This window comes from Alligator sinensis, unplaced genomic scaffold (genome assembly GCF_000455745.1).
Source record: "Alligator sinensis unplaced genomic scaffold, ASM45574v1 scaffold195_2, whole genome shotgun sequence".
Taxonomy (NCBI): Eukaryota; Metazoa; Chordata; order Crocodylia; family Alligatoridae; genus Alligator; species Alligator sinensis.
The window spans coordinates 1,150,729-1,162,557 of NW_005842253.1; the positions used below are offsets into that span (position 1 = coordinate 1,150,729).

General features: G+C 41.0%; 1 protein-coding gene across 5 annotated transcripts in view; it reads right to left on the reverse strand.

The window, feature by feature from the left end:
* Nucleotides 1–1,885: 1,885 nt before the first annotated feature.
* PWWP2B (PWWP domain containing 2B) overlaps nucleotides 1,886–11,829 on the reverse strand; it is a 38,278-nt gene continuing 28,334 nt past the window's right edge. For 2 of the 5 annotated variants that reach the window (XM_006027577.3, XM_025208821.1), the window contains exon 4: nucleotides 1,886–3,037. The gene's annotated coding sequence lies outside the window, so the exon portion shown is untranslated. The other 3 variants (XR_003094998.1, XR_003094997.1, XM_006027578.3) reach the window with 3 other exon arrangements.

Consider the following 11,829-nt stretch of genomic DNA (forward strand, 5'->3'; position numbering starts at 1 on the left):
GGGGGGGGGGCGCGGCACACACAGGCCTCCCCTCCTCCCCCCAGCCTGTGTCTAGGCCAAACTTGCTCCATTGCCACCTGCATGAGCTAGAGCTGCTGCAGGCACTGCGCGCCAGCTCTAGCAGGACGGGGGCAGCTGGGGGCCCCCCTACAGCCCTCCAGTAGGGCTGGGAGAAGCAGGTTGCTGTGGGTTGGAAGTGAGAGGCACCAGCATGGCCTGGGGGGTGGGGGTAGGGGACTGTGGTTTGAGAGCAAGGAGCACTGGCAAAGCCAGGGGGCTGTGGGTGGGGAGTGAGGAGCACTGGCAGGACTGGAGGGGCTGTGGCTTGGGAGTGAGGGGTACTGGCAGGACCAGGAGGCTGTGGCTTGGGAGTGAGGGGCATCTGCAGGGCCAGGGAGCTGTGGGTTGAGACTGGCCATCAATGTTTACAAATGGGCCCTAGTACAAAAAAAAAAGATTGAGAACCACCGCTCTAGAACTGGGGTTCCCAATTTTTTTTATGCTGGTCCAGTTTGCTGGGCAGAATTCCCGTCCAGAACACAGGTAAAGATACTTCCACCCCCTGGGCAGGGGAAGTAGAGCACCAAACCTCAACCGTGGCTGCCGCGGGCTCTGCGGGAGGAGTTACGGGCTCTCCGCCTGGCTCTGCGGGGCTGCGGTTCGCCGGTCCCCGGTTCCTTCCAGTCTGGCAGTTGACTGTCCTGTGGACCGGCAGCTGACTCTTCACAGCTGGGGGGTTGGGCACCCTTGCTCTAGGAAACCCTAAAATCCCACACACAAGTCTGAGAGGAAAAGTGAGTTTAACCTACAGGCAGGACTGGCTCACTTCATAAATAGATCCTTGCCAGGAGACTACAGACAACAACCTGCTTCTGAAATGGGCAAGTCAGATACACAGGTAAGGAAGACCGATTTTGAGCCAGGCTTACAATGGGCAGAAACACTTTACCTTCATTTTATACAGCTGTCCTCAAACCATTCTCAGGGCACCCAAAATTTTATCTTGAGAGAGTCCCTTATATCATCATTGTTTTATCTTAGTTTCCATATTACAATCTTATAGCAAAAGATTGCAACTATTTTGAAGAAATTTTCTTCAAACATGCATATCTTGCCAGGATTGAACAGAGCCACTTAAATGCTTTATAAAAAATGCAACTAAAATGAAGTAGCTCAAATTCCTCTTTCTTCCTGCCACTAGATGATATGAGTTTTGTAAAAGGCCAAACTCATACATTTATATCTACTGTAATTACCCATGCATGAACTGCACACGTTTGAGAATTCAATGGTATTTTGAGACAAAGAGACCAATTCCCCACCATCCCCCCCTTCCACAAAGCCTTGTTTATTCATCATCATAAATATTTTTTTAAATGCTGTTTTCAAAGATTTTTTTCTACATTTTTATCAATTTAGAATAGGAAAGACATTGAGTCTAGATGTGACTTACTAGTTTCTCCAAACTGAAGACAAAAGAACTCTATAATATGAATATCTGCTTTAAAATAATTCTGAGCTAATCTAAATACTTTCTTTAGAAATGGATAGGAAGCCAGCCATATTCTTCAGAGGAATCTGACTGAAGGAAACAAAGTAGAAGCTGCCCAGAAAGAGAATACCTGGTTTACTTTCAATAACTAAATACAAGTGAAATGCAGATAGCATATGCAAAAGTAAGTTTGAAAATCTAAAACTTTGTGATATAGCAAAACCGCAAGATCAATTATCTTGGATCTAGATCTTATACAGGTACATGACATTTCTTTTTTTGAAAGGTTTTCAAGTTCTATGCAACAATAATGTTAACTACTAAAACATTACTTTATTGTGAACCACTGGAAACCAAGAAAGAGTGCTTTTACTCATCTCTTTTCACTATTTCTTTTTTTTAGGTGGCAGCTGAATTATACTTTGTATTGAATTTTAAGCAGGCATGGATTGGGATTTTAGAGTAAGCAAAAAGGAGCATGTACTGTCATGATACTTAAAGAGTAAAGCTAACTTCCTAGTACATGCAGGCAGCTAACTGCATGGGGGCAGTTTTGACCTCTCCCCCTCATTACTAAATCAGGACTATGAAAAAGATACCGAAGCTATATTTCAATTTTTAAAAATGAAACAACTAAGGAAGTTCAGAGTATTTCAAATTCAAATAAATTTGGAAAATACTGAACACTTCACAATTTTCAGTAATATAGTTTTCCGCCATCTTTAAATTAGTTATTAAGAAAATGTGAATACAAGATTAAATTAATTCATCTGTTGTTTGCAACAGGCTGAGATCCCATCTCAATACATTTTGGAGGACTGAACCGAGTATACACTGCCTTTTGTTTCAGATGACAGGAAAGTAGAACAAGTTAAGGCTACATCGCCATCCAAATTACCTGTTGAATGCTTGAAAACACAGCATTCCTAGTTGATTACCTCCACTCTGCCATTAAACAACTTCAAAAAGCTTTAATGTATGCAATGACAGCCACAGTTGTGTGATGCACATTTTCCAAGTTTTAATAGACACAAAAGTGAGTCCATTGTACTTAAGACACTACACTGATTTCATTCTATTGCGTGTCCTGCTCCAATTACATTTCTCAGAGTACAGTATTGAGTAAAAGTTTCATAGCTTTAAAATTAACAAGTGTGTGAAATCTGTAAGTAAAATAAGCAGCAGCAATAATTTTGGGTTTGTTTGTTTGTTTTATCAAGAGTAGCTAACATTTTAAGTAATAAATACATTCCAATTTGTGGTATTTACTATTCCCCTAGTTCATTGCAGTATTACTTGTCAATTCTCTTGCTTTAGGTTAAGATATCCTTAAGACTTTCCTGTCAGCCTCACACCAGAAGAGTCTCCTAACTCCAGTCCAGGTGCCCATCACCCTTCATAGATGATAAGCAGTGCAATCTGACAAGGAAACTCATCCTGCTGTCATGTATATGGCAACCACAAGATTCTCCTGGGGAGCATGTCAGGATGTTTACAGACTTCAGGAAACTCTAGGAGAACAGCTGTGCTCTTATCTTCTGTTACCTTGAAGAAAGTGAAAGAGGGAGAGGTTACTGCAAGTGGCACAGAACTGACCAATATTAGCTGAGAGGCACACGCTCCATACACTCCTTGGTTTCATTTAAAAATAGGCTGAAATTCTCTGGGTCTAAATTCACATAGCAAACTGAAGACTGTAGTTGTTACTGTTTTATAAAGAGACCCCTCAAGCTAACAGATTTTAAGAGAGAGCTGAAAGCAATGTTTGGCAGTATTTTTTTTTTTTGTGATGATAGCAGTCATGTAGTTCTGTTGGTGAACAGAATCCGTCAGATATCTAGCTTAGTATTAAAAGAAACACCCCCCCCCCCTTACACACTATACATACCGCTTCCCAGTAAGAGAAATATTATGAACTAATTAACCAGAAACCTGTGCAAGAAGAGTCCTATCAAAAGCATTTAGAATAAAGGTATAGCACCATATTGTCTTACTACCTGCACTTCTCAGGAAGTGGTGAAGCAAATGGAAGGTTTTTCTTGAAATCCAGTCTTGGAGTAACTTAAGTTTTTTTGCCTTGTTAGACAGGTTTATGATGCCAAATATCAACTGGATAATTTAGGGCCCACGTGGAAAAAAAAATACATTTGACAAATCAAATGCACCTCTATAATAAAAAGATGAGAGCCTGACTTTCAAAACAAGATTTTTTTCTTTTTAGAACAGAAAACAACTATATTTCACATTTCAAGTTTAATGGTATCCTAAAATGAAGGGAAATGACTGCATGATATTTCCATCAGATCTGTTCATATTGCATGTTTTCCTCTCAGTATTCTTGGAGGGACATTAATGCTCCCAACATCCCAAATCCAGGCCTCTGAGCAGAAATCATTCATACCGAACTACATCAAACTGACACTGTCCCATTTAACTGTTCTCCGAGGAATCAGACATTCTCAATGCTATTTGCATTTGGTTTTTCAAGTAAAAATGTTCCAACATAAAAAGAAGCTGTGAACTCAAAATATTCAAGGTGTTGTATTTGCCACTCTATGTTATGGAGCAGCGTCTGATAAAACCGTTAGGCAGACGGCAAGATTGTGGAACATGTCATCTGGTCTGCAGCAGTCTTGGGCAGACAACTCATGTGGTAGTCTTGGTTTGAAAAAATATACCCTTATTAAATATTGCCTATTCCAATCTTTCTGTTTTGCTAGCTTCGCTGTCCAAGATGAACTTACACTGTGCTGGAGAGTTGGGTTATATTTTAATGCAAACTATTTATCTTGAAGACTGACAGGAGTAAACACTACCCTGCTCCTTCACCTTTCTTAACTAGGCATATGAGTCAGTAGAGCAAGTGACAGAAAAGTGAGTGGAAAAACAGAGCAATGCAAGACTTAAATGTTAACACTTGTTAGCAGCAGAAAACAGGTCACCATAAAGAACTACAGATGCAATTCAAAACAGGCCTAACCTTAATAAAAAGTATTCAGTAATCAGTCCTAACCCAGGTTGACGCCTAGTAATTCACAATGAGTCAGTAATTTAAGATTTATGGCCTCAGATTTGTTTCCCAATTAATACCTTAAGTAGATGTAATATTACAGCTTAAAGATGAAAGTTATTTTAAAACCAGATCATAATTTAAGCCTAAAAATTTTGAGTTACAAAACTAAACACTCCTAAAAATTATTTCTTTTCACATCCCCCATGAACATCTACACCAGACACTACAATGTTTCAGCAAAAGACTGTACTCAAGGATTTCATGCACACATTGGCTACTGAGCAAATTCACAGCAAAAAACCAAACATACAAAAAACCAGTCGTTGTGCTACCAGTTTGTTGCAATGTCCTGCAGGTGGTTCTGTCTGCAGGGTGCAGGTGGTCTGTCTCCATAAGGGTGCAGAAGTTACCTGCAGCATACGTCTTGCAAAATGCAAACTCACAGTTTGAAAAGAGAAAAAGAGGTTAAATGCGACAGCAAGTAGGACTTTCAAAAGCACCAAAGTCAGTAACTTAGGTGCTTCAGATGATCCCACCCAGCTGTACCAAGTATGAATAACTAACATAATTTGCATTTATTTTGTTTGCAAACTTGTTTATTTAAAAAGGAAACAACAAAGCTAAACTGAAGCCATTTTCCAAACTGAAGTTATCATTGAGCACCATTTATTTCATGATATAATAGGGAATATTAAGCACATACAAACCAAACGGGTTTCTGGTGTTTTGAACTGTTGAAAAATTACTATTTAAAAAGCCACCATGTTCAACACACCAAAACACTGTACTGTGAGATACTTTCAACATAAGACTGCAAACACTGTGCCCCCTCCCCTGTTCTCTTTTTAGAATTCAGCCTGTTCAAGGGTGTTGCTTAAAGAAATTGTTCCAAGATGAAGATCACAGATTTTTTTCTTGCAGCTGAAATTTGATACTACTGGCCAAACTGCAAACTGGCTTTTACAATAGTTTTGATGAACTCTCTGTCCCTAAGTGGTGAAACCCTATAGCTTCTGCTCAGATTCAGCTACAGTTTTGGTGCCATTACCTAGTGGCAGATGCAATTACCTTGAATACAGGAGTGCATGGCTCAAAAATGAATTAGGAACTTTCTTCAAAGAGCAAAAATACCTACATTTAGCATGCCTCAAAGTAGACTCACCAGTTTTGAAAATGCAACCCATGCTACTAGTGCAAGAAGATTTATCATACAAATAAAGCAAAATAGTTCACCTAGTTACATTGATGCTTCAGCTGTCTAGCACTCCCTCAAAATGAAGCTAGTTTGAATAACCTGATATTCAGGACACTGCCCAGTCCCTGAAGGTTTACTCAACTATAAATACATACATGATACATCACCTGATTCAGGACAGCAGCATGATTAGCAGCTAGGGCACTGTACTGGAAGTCAAAATTAGGGCCTGAACAATTCATTTCAGTAGCTTATTCATGAAAATATACAGACCGGGGTTCATTAAAACTATTTGCATGTTCAGGATCAATTTGGCAAATGGTTTCAGCTGAGCAGAACAGTTTGAGACATTCTTTTTAAGGTTAATTTCATGAGTGGACTTGTGCAATGATGTCTTCCTCACATATTAGGGCCTGGTAGTTAGGATACAGAGGTGGGAGTCAAGTTCAAGACTACTCCCAATGAAGCACAGATGGGGCAATCACAGCCATCTCTTCCATTTTGTGAGAATCCTAGGGCCCAAGTGTGCCTTGCGACTCTAGCCCTTCATTTTAAAGTTCCCTTGGTTTTATTAAAACACCTTCATGTGAAGCTTCCCTTTTTTTTTAAAAAACAAAAAACAAATTGTTTCAGGTCAATCCCACCCCCCCCCCCCTTTTTTTTTGTTTTGTTTTGTTTTTTTTAACTTTCTTGGCCAAACTCTCCCCCTTCCCCAGTTTGCAGTCCTTGTCAGGAAACCCAAGATCTCAGCAACCTCACTTGTGACATCCCAGGTAAGCCACTTGACTTTGTGCCTCAGTGCGTACCTGCAGAAGTGTTTCACGTAACTAGATGTTTCACGTAACAATAGGGGAGAAAAATCTCATGCCTTGATTATGTTGAGCCTAGCTCTGTTGTTCCTAGTGGTCCCTATAATCCCCATTAGATTTGGCATTTATATTGCTGGAAAGGTGTGTAAATCTGAGCCTAACAATGTTGGACAAAAATCCAAAATGTCTAGTTTAAATACTACTGGGATTAATAGGTACTACACACATGCAATACTGCTACATTTACAATCAATCAGCAAGCCCTGCAACCTGTTCAGGGATCTGATATGTGAGCAGGCAGATGCACATTAGCTTGGAGGTGAACACTGAGAAGGATGCGATAGATGCATTTACACCCCCCCCCATGCAATCATTATGCCTAGGATAACATTCAGCATCTTCACCAGGCTCTCAGCTGTGTTTGAGGGCTGAGGTCTAGTATGAAACTTGGGTAAAAAACAAACACAAAAAACACAAAACCACCAACAATCAAAAAACCCAAAACAAAACAAAAACCCCGAGTTATACACTACCTACAAAGGTTGCATTACCAAGGGGAGTCAAGATAACATCCTGTTCCAAGAAGCAGTAGGCAAGCCCCTATTGACTCCAAGGTACACTGTTTTTACTGCCATGACAGACACTGTCACTCTTGTAAAAGATTTCTCAGGCAGTAGAAGCTAGAAACATTATTCCTCGGCGAAGATTAGACAATGGGAGATCATGTTGGTCGAGCACTAGATCCATCACAAAAGCTGTACCTCAGCTTGAATACATTTGGAATATGGCAGTGGGCAGGAGGAGGCAGGTATGTGTGAACAAAACACAAAGGGGCCATGCTTACAACACAGACTTCTGTTGCAAAATTAATTCTATGATGTACCTCACCAGCAGCGGTGTAGGGACACAGCCAGGAACCTGGGGAACAAGGACAGCAGCAACTTTTGGTTGCTGCCCCAATCACAACTGCCACTTGTTTCAAGCTCCTCTCTTCCCCCCCACAAACAACCACATGGGGTGGTTGCCCTGGTCTAGTTACACTACTGCTCACCAAGCCTTTTATATTTGGGATGCTGATTTTAGGTCACCACAAGGAAGTTTCCTCTCTCACCCCCTGTCTCTCTCCAGTTTAGTTATGCTACTTTTGTCTTCTATTTGTTTTGCTTGTAAATGCTTTGCTATAGTAGACTGTGTTAAAAACTTGCTTAGGACAAATCTTCTATAAGAAGAAAAGACAAATAACGAAACTGGTCAGGAATTATTCTCAGAAGCTATTTTACTGTGCCATGTTATATTGATGCCTTAAGAGGGAAACTATTATTCCTCACACTAATTCACAAAAGAGAAATATTAGCTTTCATAGCTAAATGAAAATACAGAAGTAAAACATATGTATATCTTGGCCTGAAATGCTCATGGTTTTTCAGTGACTAGCAAGTTTAAGGGGCCACAAGTTGAGCACTCAAAGACATCCTTTAGAGCACAAGTAGGTCAGCACTTTCTGGAATTCATACCCTTAAGCCATCTCAAACTGGGACCAGCCAGGAAAGTCAGTGCCAAGCATCTTGTTTTAGGAGACTGTTGCTCACCATTCTTCATTTAATTCATCAGGAATGGATTCCAAATGCTAACTCACAAGTGACATGACTGTATGCAGACAAAGCAGAAAAGAAAGATTTTTCAGCCTCTGACCAAGTAACCAAATAGCAGTAATGTACCTACAGGCTGCACGCACACGTTCAAATAGTATGGGCAAATTCTCTTGGATTTGTTCTCCTGCTGGAGAAAAGTCATACACAGAAATGCCTGAACAGACGTTTCAATGCAGAGCCCCTGAAGAGTGGAAAGCCTGAAGTGTTGATGCTACACACCTTGGGTAGGGAGCGGGAGAATGCCTTGTGCACACACATGCTCTGCAGATGTCCTTGGTCTGCCTGCAGATAAATGGTAGCACTGCACAGAGCAGCCACGATTGGCTGACCAAGACTGCTCAGACTCAGCCTGCATCCCTTTGAAGCTCACTGCAGGGACTGTGAGGGGATCATGTTCTGCCTCATGCTTATCTGGAACAGCAGAGTCCAGCAAGTGACATGTTCCTGAAGGGAGTGAGGGTGTGGAAGAGAGAATGTGGATGGGAGCAAAGCACCCTGGGTTGCTGGAGGACTGTGGTGTGGCTCCTCTCAACAGAGAAACTCTGTACATGGCCTATATTTAATACCATGGTAGACAGCATGATTTTCCAAAATGGGCTAATTATTGCTACCCCAAAGAATTTTTTTAAAAGTTTGGAATCTTGGCTTCTTCATATTCTGGAGAAAAGGGAGAAAAAGTCACAAAAGCTGCAACATTTTCTAAAAATAAAAGAAAAGAGGATAGATCCTTATCCAAATCACTTGAGTTTAGGAGATGGAGTTTTAAGCAAAACATCAAATATCACAACAATTGGAAACACTATTGTGCCACTTCATAGAGAGGCTGTTCAATTGACACCTGAAGATTAGAACCCGACACAAGTTGCTTACAGGGCTAAGGCTTAGCAGTGCAGTGATCACATCTGCATAGACCGTGTTCTGGGCTACTTATGTGGATCCAGTTACAGGATCCAGCCTTAAGGCAGCAAAGTCATACAGCTACAACACTGGCAAAGTCAGTAATTTGTAAATGTCACCTGTGAGCTAGGAACAGATACCTCTTAACAAAAAGGTCCAGAAATCTTCCTACAAACCAAGCGCCTATTCCCCCTCCTGCCCAACGCACAAGGATTGACTGAGGACAAAAAGATTATGCTGGAGAGACTGGGTCCTCATTAGATGCAATAAAAGGAAACTAATGTAACTGCACACCAAGCAACTGGTCAACTATTGGGACAGAATCTGATCTGGTACTCTACACTGCATTGGTGCATATAAGAAGAGACAGTAGGTAGCATATTCACTAGTGAGACTCAAATGTGTCAAAACAAGCTCATTCAAGCCACTGGAGTGATATACTGAGCGCTTTGTTATTGCTGAAGTCAGGAGGCAGACCATAGTAAAAAATCATCATATATTGTGAGCTAAATCACATTCTGGGGAAGGATGACTATGCCAAGAAGGAAAGCAGCATAAAGGCCTTATACCTGCTCACCCTAAACCTACCATTACATGCATGTCACAGCCGAAGACATTTAAGAGAGAAAGAGAGAGATAGATAAATAAATAAATAAATAAATAATCAATCAGGTATAGAAGGAAGCAGTTCCTGCTTACCAAGCCACGTGGCAATCCCTACCCAGGTGTAGCCAGGTTGCCAGCATTCACACTGCACTGTGTAACATTCATGACCTGAAGCTTTACCAGAGCATCCTAGAACAAGCTTCATCAAATTCTCCCCATTCGCCCTCTGGCCCCAGAGGAAGGGTAAGTGGGCACAGATCCTAAACTTAGCTCATGGCCAGACTTCCTCAGGAAGGGCAGAATGCTGCTGCATATTTCAAAGATGAAAATAAACATTCAGCTTTAACATATGAACTTAAAACAGCAAGTGAAAACACTTGCATGTTTCTTTAAAAAAAAAAACAAAACAAAACCAAAAAAAACCACCCAGGTGTTCTAAGACAGTAGAAGTTTTACCACAATAAGCTTTAAGGCTCAACTCAGGGTCACTGATTCAGACTACAAAATGGGTCACGGATACAAATTTTAACTGTTCATCACCCACTGGCAGGTTAATAGTAGCAGTAACAGCTGACTCAAATTAGCGAAGCATCACATGGCAATCCTTCCAAAACCTAAAATACTTCATGCATCTACCCCTTGAAAAAGGCTTCTGCAAAACCAGTATGTAGGGTGGGGGCAAGTGACACCTTTTGTAACAAGTTATTAAAAGTCTGAAGCCATCAGATACAGAAGTAACTTCTGGCATTTTTTATTGGAAAAGGTTGCTCTATAACCAACTTCCCAGTTTTGTTTTGAGTCTTTTGTTCTTTATCCCTCCACAGACAGTTAGAAAGTCTCTTCTGTTCTTAAAAGGTGACTGTGCTGAACAGCAGCTATTCTTGCAAGAGGAATCTGAAAGTGCTTTTTGGTATTTTGCAGTGAACTCTGTCTTTAATTTATTTCCCTAAGACAAACACTGGAGATCCACTGAAGGAGACCTCAAAAAAGACTGAGGAAAGGCTTGTGAATTTTCATGCTTTATTTAGCATTTGAAAGGCCACTCTCATAGGTAGGGCTATAAAGAAAGAACAAACAGAAATGCACACTTAGGCAGGGACAAAAACTGATATTAACCCTAGTCTTCCCTCGTTTGGCTGGGGGGAAAATGTAAGGAGACCTTTGCTTTAACAAAACTCCAGTCCCCACCCCTAAGTCTTTATTCAGTGCTCCCCTTTTACATTATTTTGACTTTTTAACCAAAGACTAAAATTCCCTTTTAGACTGCTCAGCTTCAGGCCCTTTCACGCATTCTCCAATCAGAAGAGGAAGTAATGCTATTTCCAAGGTTAAGTGTCAAGGTTTGGGGGGGGGGGCGGGGGTTGGAGATATCATAAAGCAGCAAGAGGCACTCAATCTGCTTCCCTCTTCCTTCTTGGGTCACCTCCTAAAGCTGCAGTGCACATTCATACAACTTCCCAACATGAGGAGGCCATTTATATTTCTAACAAATGAGCAGCATCTGCAGCTGAACTAACAGATCTGCATAGCAAGAGGCAAATGCAAATGCTGCAGAAAGCTGCTATTTCTCTAGTTTTCTCTGAACCTAATCCTTGCAGTATCAGATGCATCTGTAAGAAAAAAAAAGTGAATTAGAACAATCAAAACTAGAAACATTTCTCTGGGGTTAAGTGCGTCTTAAAATAAGATCTGCTATTAAATATTGATCTGCTCTGAAGAAATATAGTTCAACACCAATATAGTCAACTCCCTCCCTCAAGTTCTTGAGCAGTGTGAAGTACTATAATCAAATCATGAGGAAAGGTGGCCCCCAACTGAAGAGTTCAGAATTGCCCCAGAGTTCAGCACTCCACCACAACCTGGACAATTCCATAGAGTTGCACGGCAGGAGCATCTTATATTTGGTTATCTTTAGGCAGCTGGATCACCCTGAAGGACAGAAACCACAATGTTTGCTGGAACTGGCTACACAAAGGAGTTTATAGCTGTGACCAAACAAGTGCACAGCTGCAAACAGCTTTAAAAATGGCCCAGTGGGTGAAAGTCTGACCCCTCATTGCATGACGTATCAGATACAGACATTTCAAAATGCAGCATTTTTTTTTTTAAATAACTTGTCTGCCGAGCTCCCAGCCTGTTGCCATGTTCAGAATTGGAGGGGGGGG